Genomic DNA, 14,091 nt, shown 5'->3' on the forward strand with positions numbered 1-14,091 from the left:
CCATGGGAGAATAGCAGCCTGCATTGCTGCGAAAGGTGGATATACACTGTACTAGTGCCGACATTGTGCATGCTCTGTTGCCTGTGTCTATGTGCCTGTGGTTCTGTCAGTGTGATCATGTGATGTATCTGACCCCCAGGAATGTGTCAGTAAAGTTTCCCCTTCCTGGGACAATGAATTCACGGTGTTCTTATTTCAATTTCCAGGAGTGTACATACAACAACCTGTCCCAGACATGAGTGATCGCTCGTTCTGAATGCATGTGGGATATAATTACAGACGCATGCAACTAGACAAATTCACATGGAAGTTTCTGGCTAAGCTTTGCGGTAGCAACTTGGGATGGCAATAGAAGGTAATCTTCGAAGCCGATCTGGTGGCTCCGCATCTCTAGACGTGCTGTAACGCGGTTGTTCATTTTTGTAGGAACAAACAAGGATAAGAAAATTTGCTCTTATAAATTGACTGAAGAAATAAGCGCCGAAATAAGTGACACGTGAAAATGTGTTTGATACTTGAATAGCATGATCAAAGCAAATTTTTGTTTTCAGAAGTTTTTGTGCAGCAGCAGCTCTACAAAAAATGAGGTTGGAGGAAAGTTAACACAATTATGTTGGCCTTTTATTACAATGTTTGTCTAACTGTCCTTTACAGTTCATTGTGATAAGCATTGACTTGTACCATAGCAAAAGTCACTACTGTGCGTGGAGAGACAACTGAATGGGTTAATCGAACATCAGTTTACACGAAACGAATGAAGTACTAATTGACACCATTGTCTTCTCGTTGGAAGAAACGACTGATGTTACTGGAAAACTCATCTCGATGATTGGTCAGTGTGCTCCTCACCACGTTTGTTCGATCTCTGTACGCAGAGGCTAGATTAGTTTTGAGACAGAAGTCACCGGGAAGTGCAGGAGTCGATCGCAGTATCAGTCGCTGCTCCGTGATGAAGTATGTATGGCATGCTGTTTTGTACCCATGTGAACAATGGTTTCTGGATGGGAATTAGTTCTATTTCTGAGTCCAGATTCACCGTAACGAATAAACTCAATCGTTAGGAGCAGTACGGCATTCCTTCGAGTGATGATTTCAGTATCGCTTCAGGTAAATTCAGACGGGTCCGAATTCGATCTTTAATCAGTCACGATTAACTTCATGATTCTTTTCGCTGTAAGTCAGCAGCTGGCCTTGATGATTTATTTACTAATGGAAAGTGGAGAACTTTGCTTTCGATTACTCGGTGAGTTTGAATCATTTTGTGTGAGTAACTGACAATCCATGTTGCGTGTCCTCTGTCCAGCCAACCTTGCGGATAAATGATAATTAATACGTTATTACTGTGGTGTCACCGCCAGACATCACACTTGCTAGGTGGTAGCTTTAAATCGGCCGCGGTCCATTAGTACATGTCGGACCCACGTGTCGCCACTGTGTGATCGCAGACCGAGCGCCACCACAAGGCAGGTCTCGAGATACGGACGAGCACTCGCCCCAGTTGTACGCACGACATTGCTAGCGACTACACTGACGAAGCATCGCTCATTAGCCGAGCTGATAGTTAGAATAGCCTTCAGCTAAGCCCATGGCTACGACCTAGCAAGGCGCCATTAGCCTTACATAGCAATTGATAATTATCGTCTAAAGCATGTCTCAACAAGAACGATGTAGACAACAAGGATGGATTAAAGTTAAGTATTCCAAAAGCAACGTACTTTTCTTTATAGCATTCATTGAGCGTCCTGTTTCAGACTTCACGATATTCTGCTTGAGCTTATAGCGTGCATATCGGCCCCCTCAAAATAACACTGTGCCGGCACTTCTGTCGACACATCAATTACAGTTTGCTCGCATGGAACCATGCAATTAGTATTATTTGGTATACTCCATGTGAATTCAAATCCAGGAGTCAGCTCGATCAGTTAAATAAATACTCTTGACGTAGCTACGTAGTTCGATAAATTTCGCCACAATGTGCAGAACAGCCTGTTTCCCTTCTTCCTGTAATCTCTAACTTCGTCTATCCTGTATGAGAAAATTACTCCTGATATGCCGTTCTGGAGTTCACTAACTAAATTTCCGTTGCACTGTTTTCGCCTTAGGATAGAAACTAGGGCTAATACTCAATCAATATTCAAGGAATTTCAGCCAATGTGGCACTCAGGGCCAGGTAGCGATAGTCAAGTACAGTATTTGTGCAACAGATAGCTCTCAGCTACAAAAAAATGCTCGGTATAAGCTGAAACTGAGTCCAATCACGACAACAGGAAACAGAGCGGACTACTTTTAGCATATGAAGACGAGTTTATTCTGGAAACTTTTACAAACCAAATGTCACATATAGAACTGTTGTTCTCAGAACTGTCTGTTAGCTTTTACGTCTAACTCTGTGCTTCAAAAACTGCAAAGTTGCCACAAGGTTTATGTTTCTTTATGTCATCCGAAATAGCGCAGAAATTACAGTCTAATAACACATTATTCCACCTTCTCAGTGGGATATTTATTGTGTACACTTTGCCTGTTCTCCTTGGGGTAACACACTAACGCTCAACATCATGTCCAGCCTTCCGTAATCTGCACGCCATCGACTTGCTTTACTTTTAACATTTTTCTTGCAGTTCCTGTCACTTATCTTTCCACACTGTCACTATCTTCCTCTGCCTATCCAAGATGCCAGAAACGTCAGATCTCGCATTGCACTTACAGGGTAAAGACGGATATTTGATTTTCGAGGTGAGATTCCAGTATACACTCCTGGAAATGGAAAAAAGAACACATTGACACCGGTGTGTCAGACCCACCATACTTGCTCCGGACACTGCGAGAGGGCTGTACAAGCAATGATCACACGCACGGCACAGCGGACACACCAGGAACCGCGGTGTTGGCCGTCGTATGGCGCTAGCTGCGCAGCATTTGTGCACCGCCGCCGTCAGTGTCAGCCAGTTTGCCGTGGCATACGGAGCTCCATCGCAGTCTTTAACACTGGTAGCATGCCGCGACAGCGTGGACGTGAACCGTATGTGCAGTTGACGGACTTTGAGCGAGGGCGTATAGTGGGCATGCGGGAGGCCGGGTGGACGTACCGCCGAATTGCTCAACACGTGGGGCGTCAGGTCTCCACAGTACATCGATGTTGTCGCCAGTGGTCGGCGGAAGGTGCACGTGCCCGTCGACCTGGGACCGGACCGCAGCGACGCACGGATGCACGCCAAGACCGTAGGATCCTACGCAGTGCCGTAGGGGACCGCACCGCCACTTCCCAGCAAATTAGGGACACTGTTGCTCCTGGGGTATCGGCGAGGACCATTCGCAACCGTCTCCATGAAGCTGGGCTACGGTCCCGCACACCGTTAGGCCGTCTTCCGCTCACGCCCCAACATCGTGCAGCCCGCCTCCAGTGGTGTCGCGACAGGCGTGAATGGAGGGACGAATGGAGACGTGTCGTCTTCAGCGATGAGAGTCGCTTCTGCCTTGGTGCCAGTGATGGTCGTATGCGTGTTTGGCGCCGTGCAGGTGAGCGCCACAATCAGGACTGCATACGACCGAGGCACACAGGGCCAACACCCGGCATCATGGTGTGGGGAGCGATCTCCTACACTGGCCGTACACCACTGGTGATCGTCGAGGAGACACTGAATAGTGCACGGTACATCCAAACCGTCATCGAACCCATCGTTCTACCATTCCTAGACCGGCAAGGGAACTTGCTGTTCCAACAGGACAATGCACGTCCGCATGTATCCCGTGCCACCCAACGTGCTCTAGAAGGTGTAAGTCAACTACCCTGGCCAGCAAGATGTCCGGATCTGTCCCCCATTGAGCATGTTTGGGACTGGATGAAGCGTCGTCTCACGCGGTCTGCACGTCCAGCACGAACGCTGGTCCAACTGAGGCGCCAGGTGGAAATGGCATGGCAAGCCGTTCCACAGGACTACATCCAGCATCTCTACGATCGTCTCCATGGGAGAATAGCAGCCTGCATTGCTGCGAAAGGTGGATATACACTGTACTAGTGCCGACATTGTGCATGCTCTGTTGCCTGTGTCTATGTGCCTGTGGTTCTGTCAGTGTGATCATGTGATGTATCTGACCCCAGGAATGAAACCGATGAAAACTCACACCGCGTGGAAACTCAACTCCCCTCACCGGAGATAAGAAGACACTGAACGTTAATTGTGTCTTTCACAAGCATTCTTGGTTATCTTTAGAGCCTCAGACATTGCCACGGCATGTACAGTATCTGGCCGCGTATACGACTTTTTCACCTCCACCAGTGGAGGATGAATCTTTGGCAATTTCAAGCCACTCGTGGCAGCGAAACGTCGAAAAAATCATTAAGCAAATGTCAGTTGAAGATCCCGGGACGACACCGTACAGGCAGTATTTCAACAAGAGGCTACGACAGCCTCAAAAAATAAGAACAACATTTTACAAGACCGTCTAACAGAGGACGTAGGGAAAGACTAAACTTTTCGTGTCACTATTACTGTAGTTGTAGATGTGTTGGTATCGAGAGACGGAAAAACAGGTAAAGAACATATCTGTCTCCAGCTAGCCTTTCTCCTTTCGAAATTTTTCATCCCCGCACTGTACAATCCGTTGGCTTCGCCCGGGGCAATACTTTCCTCCACATTGAATAACTCAGCAGCCCCCACACACAAATGGATACATCTCATAAACTGCGGAGAGCGGAGTATGGTGAATAGCTACTGTCGTGACTTGGCAGGACAGCCAAGCCACTAGCACAGGTAAAGAACATATCTGTCTCCAGCTAGCCTTTCTCCTTTCGAAATTTTTCATCCCCGCACTGTACAATCCGTTGGCTTCGCCCGGGGCAATACTTTCCTCCACATTGAATAACTCAGCAGCCCCCACACACAAATGGATACATCTCATAAACTGCGGAGAGCGGAGTATGGTGAATAGCTACTGTCGTGACTTGGCAGGACAGCCAAGCCACTAGCACAGGAAGCCGAAAGGCACGCGTGTAAGCTCACGCAGGCTGGCGTGAGGTCTGGAACAGGTAAAGGAAGTTATAGTAGCAAAGAACGTACGTAGCTGCGGGAATACTTAACTTTAATCCATAATTGGTGAACATCGGTCTGACGGTACATGCATCACAAGATAAATAGCAATTGATAATGGCGCCTTGCTAGGTCGTAGCAAATGACGTAGCTGAAGGCTATGCTAACTATCGTCTAGGCAAATGAGAGCGTAATTTGTCAGTGAACCATCGCTAGCAAAGTCGGCTGTACAACTGTGGCGAGTGCTAGGAAGTCTCTCTAGACATTCCGCGTGGCGGCGCTCGGTCTGCAATCACTGACAGTGGCGACACGCGGGTCCGACGTATACTAACGGACCACGGCCGATTTAAAGGCTACCACCTAGCAAGTGTGGTGTCTGGCGGAGACACCACAGCTACAATGCCACACATATAGCTATCTCACTAAATCCATGTAGGTTACGGGTAACATACGATACAAACTATTATTAATATTTCTGTTGTTAGACATAGCGCATAAGTAGTGTCCAGGTACCAATATTTAAAGTTCTAGACCAAATATGTTGATTAAAAATAAACAAAAAGCGAAGTAAAAATAAAGAAACACACAAATTAAAAACGGTAACTGCACTGAATGGTGTTCGAAAGTATATACTAAGGTACAGCTCGCCAAGTTCTCATGAACACATTTGTCAAAAACAGGAAATTTTAATAACCGTTCGGCATTCTGAGTGTAGTCTCCGAAGACAGAGAGTAAGCCCTTAGTCAAACGTCTGCTATCGTATGTGCAAAGTTGACCACACTACTGAAATAACAAAGTAAACAAAAGGAAAAATAATCTTTGTTATTGACACTGCTTGATTTCTGTATTGTATTGTATCCTACTTCCAAAGAAAAAAATATTGAAGTGCAATTACGTAAATTATCCGTAACAGTATCACAGTCATCGCAACGATATTATGGATGGTCAGCTACCAAATGTTTCTGGTAGGTACTGTATAAAGAGGAATTTGCGATAGTAACAGTAGGCTTTGAGCAGCAACGTAGAGAACTTTGCGACAAACGACGTAAACAACATGGTGAGTACAGAGTCATGTCGTTGGCGATATTTTGTAACATGAACAACACTATTTTGGTTACGACAATTTACTAAATAGGGGAAAAAAAGAGTTCGAATTACAGATATTATGATTAATCACAGACAAATGACGCAAACATTTCTTTGAAAGAAAACAGACTATCATAAAAGAAAACTGCTCGACACCTGTAATGAAAGCCACGCTACACGGTACGAACAAAACAGTATTTATATTAAATAAATCTTGGCTAGAACCGGGAAATGCACTTTTGCTTTTATAGCTCAAGTGGAGACTGCGATATGGAGTAATTCCGAGTATATGTAGTGACCAATAGTAAATCGTAAAAGGGTTTGTCAAGAAAAATGTCAACTATTTATCGGGAATAAAACGTATCGAATATCGTAAAAATTAGCCCTACAGCTGTAATGGGGACCACTGACGACACGCACTACCAGTTTGATATATATTGTACAAAAAAAAAAAAAAAAAAAAAAAAAAACTGGTAAATTGTGTAAATATTATAATTCCCTCTGAAGCACAAGAGAAGCATTTTGGTCCTCATACACAGCAGAGATGAAAAATATAATTTCTATCGAAAGGAACTAAAATATGACGACAAATAGCGCTGTATGGAAATCCAGATCAAAGCGCGGACAAGCAAGCGACGTCAAAGTAGCCATTACATTACTTCACTGGTCAAAACCGAAAGTTGATATTACGTATTTCTCTTGACCCCTGATTGTTTTTCTGTGCGACGTATGACACGTTCCTACAGAAGCAGGCCTTGTCTCTCCTTTCGCAAAACGGTGCCTAATGCAAGGAAACCACGACGAGATGTGACGATTAAATTAAATAAATTTCTGTTGTAGCGTACCTGCACTTCAGCGATGAAGCCACTATTCGGTATTAGGCTAGAGTATAGTTAATTTTAGCGCTATTTTTAACGTTTACATTTCAAATATAATTTATGACGTTTGACTCACGGTTATGCTTTGCTGAAGTTCGCGAAACTCCTTTCACACTGCTAATGAGTTTCCAAACCACAGATCTCATGTGTTGACGCGCGCTGTAGATAACTAGTCTGCTTAATTTCCTGGACTGCGCAAAGAGCTGCAGTTTCAGGGCATCTAAATGAAAATTCCAAGAAAAGCTGAACGCAAGCCGCACACATCGCGTGGTTGTTCCTGCATGAACGTTGCCTCGTGACGAGACCTGAACTGCTTCGCATTGTTGTCAGACTCTACACTTTTTGTCAGTTCTGTGGGCAGTAGCATCTCGCACTGATAATACTGAGTCAATATAGGCGTGTTTTTTCATTCAGCATGTCGGAAGAGAAGAACTTCCTCTGCAAGTCCTTCTCAGTGGCGACGGGAAACTTCGTTATCTAATTTGCAGGTCAGATTCACAGCAACTCACCAGTAATTCACAGTCTTGAAATACTTCATTGCTTTCGTGCATGCCGTGTTTATTTTCTTCTAGCTGGTGGAGGCAATTACCTAAATTCGTATTCACGTAACCGATAACTCTTTACGTAACAGATACCACAGAGGTGTGTACTGGAGCCACGAGAGGGCGTCGCTTCTTTTAACTTCAGAACTGTTGACCTTTGCCTGTGGTGAACTCTCAGTTTCAGAAATAGTCATTAAGCACAGTTATAAACTACTTCAGAAAAACTCCAGAAAAGCATAATTTACTTCTTATTTATATTCTTCATCCAAACATGTTTCGTCACCTATGTGTCACCTACAGTGTGTTTCGTTTTATTTCTGTAAAATATTATACAAAATTTGTAGTCTGTTTGCTATTTTTGGTTGTGAAATTATAACATGTGCATTTTGATTTTAAAGATGGAATTATAGAAGCTGGTTTCCTTTTTTGAGTTGTATGGCATGAGAGCACGTCTGAAAAGTAGTCGGAAGAATGTGTTATTTGTGCAAAGCGTAATTACTTTGAAATAATTTTACAGGTAGTAAAATTGATGAATGTTCTGTACTTAAATTTTCCGCCATATCGTAAGTTCTTGATATGTCCTTTGTGGGTTGTAACGGTATAAATTGTTTTTCACACTTCGCAAATTTCGTCCGCGAATTTAAATATTCCTAATATCTCGTAAGCGGTTCCGGACACGAGAACTTGTTTTCCGATTGAGTATCATGCATCTACAGACATTAATAAATTAAAACTCCCATTACGTCTTCTGTCTGCATGTTAAGGATACTCCCAAGAACTACTTCAGGCATTTTGATATGGTTTTTGATGCTAGATAGACTGATTCACGAGGAAAGATGGTGTATATAATCGGTTACTATTACGCAACGGAAGTTATCCGGTCGTAATACATAGTTCTACCCGAGAGAATCCTTGGAAGCTCGCTAGTAAAGGATAAAGTGCATTGTTGACGGTTAACTCCCCCAACTTTTGTGTATTCTTACATGTCTACCTAGATGTAGAAGATGTGGGAACTAAGTATATGGCGTCTGACGTACGAAGTAAATGGGAGTGCCCCAGTAAGCAGCATGTAACTGTGGTATAGAATCTGGCCCGTTCGTCAGACTGTGTGACTGGTTGAAAAATGGTTCAAATGGCTCTGAGCACTATGGGACTCAACTGCTGTGGTCATAAGTCCCCTAGAACTTAGAACTACTTAAACCTAACTAACCTAAGGACAGCACACAACACCCAGCCATCACGAGGCAGAGAAAATCCCTGACCCCGCCGGGAATCGAACCCGGGAACCCGGGCGTGGGAAGCGAGAACGCTACCGCACGACCACGAGATGCGGGCGTGACTGGTTGATTACGGTTTTAGCCGAGAAAAATGTAGACGAATTAGAAGAAGCCAAGAATAGAATTTTCAGGAAATCGTTGTGTCGTATAGCTATTCAGATTGTAGTGTTAGTAATATGTCTTTACAGATAGGAAATAATCTACCATCAAAAGAACCTCGTATTACTGTCATACCTGCGTGACGCAACCGCATTACTTTTCTTCAGTTGTTGGTTATCCGAAAGAAGAGTGCAATAAACTTTTCACTTACACTATGTGATTAAAAGTATCACAACAATCGTATGAAATGCAAAAAAATGGTTCAAATGTCTCTAACCACTATGGGACTTAACATCTGAGGTCATCAGTCCCCTAGACTTAGAACTATTAAAACGTAAGTAACCTAAGGACATCACATAAATCCACGCCAGAGGCAGGATTCGAACCTGCGACCGCAGCCGCAGCGTGGTTCCGGACTTTTTTTTTGTTCTCAGTTTGTTCGATATTGTTTGTTGCATTTCTTCGGTGTGGATGTCCCGTGACACCCGTTCAAGTTCAGTGTTGAGTCGCTGACTCAGTTTTTTTATTGCAGAGGGCAGCTGACCCTCTGACGGAACACACTGAGCTACCGTGCCGGCAGGACTTAAGCGTGTAGAACCGCTCGCCCACAACGGCTGGTGTATGAAATTCAGAACTGGCCACTAGATGTCAGGAGAGGCGGACACGCCATAGAGAGCCTGTATACAGAGAGAGTGGCCAAAGGTAAAGTTGCCCGTGATTGGTTGATTAGCTTTGGCAGAAAAATGGCGGGAAACGTCTCTCGCGCTTCCTATGTTCGCCGTGCTTTTGAGTTGAATTGAAGATCAGAGGACTTTTGGAAACGATTAAAAAGTATTTGAATTATTGAGAGACTTGTTATGCGTTGTGCATGCATGTTCCGTTTAGTTGTATATCGTTTTTAGTACGTAATTAATGTCAAATACGAGTTGAAATAATGAAGCGTTTTGTGATGAAGTCGGTAGGCCTACATGTTTGAAGTAAACACGTTAGTAATTGTACAGTGTTGCTTTTGACATCTGTAATTCGTACTGCAGACGTTCGTAAACGATGTCAGATTGTGCTATATTTGGTTGTTCCGATAGAGGCGAAGGTGGATTTCGCATGTTAGCATTTCCACGCAATGAAGAAAGACAAAAGCAGTGGGCAGTTGCAGTCAACAGGGCCGACATAAATCAAACGGGAGCCTTGTGGAAACCAACCAAGTACTCTTATCTATGTGAAGTAAGTGGTTTTTGCTTTTTACTACACACAAAACAACTTGCACTATACATAGTTAAATTTGAAAACAGACCCGTAAATTGGCTGTGTGAAAATTATTATAACACATTATTCTTATAAACAAAGGCATTTTACGAATAATTTCGCTATATTGTCTTGTGCTTTTGATTCGGTGAGTGTGTACTGCACTACTCCACTACTGGCCATTCAAAAGTCCCGCCCGCAGTTTGGCAGAAAAATGGCTGCCGTATCGTCTGGTTGGCCACTCTCTCCCTATACAGGCTCTCTAACCCGCCACTGTAAACTGACACGGGGATATTGTGTTATCAGTAGAGAAGCAATAAAGCAGAATGAATAGATCAGTAGAAGACAGTTACTTCGAAAGTAGACTTGTCATTGGATGTCACCATTCGTCAGGTAAGTTTCAATCCTTCTAAAGCGGTGAAAATCGACTGTTGGCTATGCGACTGCGAACGGGAAAGGCCAATTACTAACCGAAGGACCAGGCAGACCTCAGGTATGGACGGACAGGGACTGTAGAGCATTACATCTGCATCTACATTTATACTCCGCAAGCCACCCAACAGTGTGTGGCGGAGGGCACCCTACGCGCCACCGTCATTACCTCCCTTTCCTGTTCCAGTGGCGTACGGTTCGCGGGAAGAACGACTGCCGGAAAGCCTCCGTGCGCGCTCGAATCTCTCTAGTTTTACATTCGTGATCTCCTCGTGAGGTATAAGTAGGGGGAAGCAATATATTCGATACCTCATACAGAAACGCACCCTCTCGCAACCTGGACAGCAAGCTACACCGCGATGCAGAGCGCCTCTCTTGCAGGGGCCTGGCACTTGAATTTGCTAAACATCTCCGTAACGCTATCACGCTTACCAGATAACCCTCTGACGAAACGCGCCTTACGAAGGATGCATGTAAAAAATCCCATAAAATCTGCGGAATGAATCGCTGGAGAGTAGCAAAGAGCTACGAACAGTCCACTAGCACAATGGCTGTGCGTAATGTGTTGAAAAGAATTGTGCGCAGTGGTCCAGCAGCCGTCATAAGCCACACATTTTTGTAGTCAGTGCTAAGCGACGCAGAAGGTGTTGTAAAGAGCGGCATTACTAGACAGTGGATGACTCAAAATGAATGATTTGGCGTGATTAATCACTCTATAAGTTCCAGTCTGTTGTAGGGTTTCTTTTTGGCGAGTTCCTGGAAAACGTTATCTGCAGCCATGTGTCGTGACAAAGTGAAGTACCTAGAAGGTGGTGTTACGGCATGGCGATATATTTCGTGGTTAGGATATGATACCTTACTGATTTTACGAAAAGGCTAAATGCATGAGGATACGAGCAAATTTTACATTATTGTGTACTGTGCACAACAGAAGAACTAAAGACAAGACGTATTCGTTCAAATGGTTCAAATGGCTCTGAGCACTATGGGACTTAACATCTATGGTCATCAGTCCCCTAGAACTTAGAACTACTTAAACCTAACTAACCTAAGGACAGCACACGACACCCAGCCATCACGAGGCAGAGAAAATCCCTGACCCCGCCGGGAATCGAACCCGGGAACCCGGGCGTGGGAAGCGAGAACGCTACCGCACGACCACGAGATGCGGGCACGTATTCGTCTTGATGGAACTACAGCGATCATTACTTGCAAAAAAGTGTTACAAATTCGGTTTGCAGATACATTTCCTGTATTTCCATATGAAATGTGGATACTTTTATTTAAACAGAGGAACTGTTCTAAGACGAGGATTGCTTGTATTAGCATAACAGTTTACCATAAAGCAGCATCAGTGAGGGACAAACTATCAGATATAATAATTTGATGAAAGAAGTGGGATACGGAAGTACTAAGGAATGACGAGATACGTTTGAAGTTCTCTAACGCTATAGATACAACAATAAGGAATAGCGCAGTAGGCAGTACAGTTGAAGAGGAATGGACATCTCTAAAAAGGGCCATCACAGAAGTTGGGAAGGAAAACATAGGTACAAAGAAGGTAGCTGCGAAGAAACCATGGGTAACAGAAGAAATACTTCAATTGATTGATGAAAGGAGGAAGTACAAAAATGTTCCGGGAAAATCAGGAATACATAATTACAAGTCACTGAGGAATGAAATAAATAGAATGTGCAGGGAAGCTAAGACGAAATGGCTGCAGAAAAAATGTGAAGACATCGAACAAGATATGATTGTCGGAAGGACAGACTCAGCATACAGGAAAGTCAAAACAACCTTTGGTGACATTAAAAGCAACGGTGGTAACTTTAAGAGCTGAAATGATAATTAAGTGGACACCCTAGCTGCAAACAGGCGTTGATGTACTTAATTGGGGACATGCTGAAAATGTGTGCCCCGACCGGGACTCGAACCCGGGATCTCCTGCTTACATGGCAGACGCTCTATCCATCTGTGCCCGCGGTGGCTCAGATGGATAGAGCGTCTGCCATGTAAGCAGGAGATGCCGGGTTCGAGTCCCGGTCGGGGCACACATTTTCAACACGTCCCCAATTGAGTACATCAACGCCTGTTTGCAGCTAGGGTGTCCATTTAATTATCATTTCATTTCTAGCGAAGCTGCATGGTCATCCACGGTAACTGTCCTTTCGGGAACAGATACTACCGTCATATATAGTTAACATTAAGAGTGCAACGGGAATTCCACTGTTAAATGCAGAGGAGAGAGCAGACAGGTGGAAAGAATACATTGAAAGCCTCTATGAGAGTGAAGATTTGTCTGATGTGATAGAAGAAGAAACAGGAATCGATTTAGAAGAGATAGGGGATCCAGTATTAGAATCGGAATTTAAAAGAGCTTTGGAGGACTTACGGTCAAATAAAGCAGAAGGGATAGATAACATTACATCAGAATTTCTAAAATAATTGGGAGAAGTGGCAACAAAACGACTATTCATGTTGGTGTGTAGAATATATGAGTCTGGCGATATACCATCTGACTTTGGGAAAAGCATCATCCACACAATTCCGAAGACGGCAAGAGCTGACAAGTGCGAGAATTATCGCACAATCAGCTTAACAGCTCATGCATCGAAGCTGCTTACAAGAATAATATACAGAAGAATGGAAAAGATAATTGAGAATGCGCTAGGTGACGATAAGTTTGGCTTTAGGAAAAGTAAAGGGACGAGAGAGGCAATTCTGACGTTACGGCTAATAATGGAAGCAAGGCTAAAGAAAAATCAAGACCCTTTCATAGGATTTGTCGACCTGGAAAAAGCGTTCGACAATATAAAATGGTGCAAGCTGTTCGAGATTCTGAAAAAAGTAGGGGTAACCTATAGGGAGAGACGGGTCATATACAATATGTACGACAACCAAGAGGGAATAATAAGTGTGAACGATCAAGAACGAAGTGCTCGTATTAAGAAGGGTGTAAGACAAGGCTGTAGCCTTTCGCCCCTACTCTTCAATCTGTACATCGAGGAAGCAATGATGGAAATAAAAGAAAGGTTCAGGAGTGGAATTAAAATACAAGGTGAAAGGATATCAATGATACGATTCGCTGATGACATTGCTATCCTGAGTGAAAGTGAAGAAGAATTACATGATCTGCTGAACGGAATGAACAGTCTAATGAGTACACAGTATGGTTTGAGAGTAAATCGGAGAAAGACGAAGGTAATGAGAAGTAGTAGAAATGAGAACAGCGAGAAACTTAACATCAGGATTGATGGTCACGAAGTCACTGAAGTTAAGGAATTCTGCTGCCTAGGCAGTAAAATAACCAATGACGGACGGAGCAAGGAGGACATCAAAAGCAGACTCGCTATGGCAAAAAGGCATTTCTGGGCAATAGAAGTCTACTAACATCAAATACCGGCCTTAATTTGAGGAAGAAATTTCTGAGGATGTACGTCTGGAGTACAGCATTGTATGGTAGTGAAACATGGACTTTGGGAAAACCGGAACAGAAGAGAATCGAAGC

The 14,091-nt window shown here is 43.8% G+C and overlaps 1 protein-coding gene and 1 non-coding gene across 3 annotated transcripts in view; one reads left to right on the forward strand and one right to left on the reverse strand.

Moving 5' to 3' along the window:
* Positions 1-14,091, reverse strand: part of LOC124605586 (complexin) — a 737,935-nt gene that overhangs the window by 545,379 nt on the left and 178,465 nt on the right. The window lies entirely within an intron of this gene.
* On the forward strand, positions 12,560-12,634 carry Trnat-ugu. Its single transcript has one exon. It is a non-coding gene; the product is annotated as a tRNA-Thr (tRNA).

Source organism: Schistocerca americana, chromosome 3 (assembly GCF_021461395.2).
Source record: "Schistocerca americana isolate TAMUIC-IGC-003095 chromosome 3, iqSchAmer2.1, whole genome shotgun sequence".
Taxonomy (NCBI): Eukaryota; Metazoa; Arthropoda; class Insecta; order Orthoptera; family Acrididae; genus Schistocerca; species Schistocerca americana.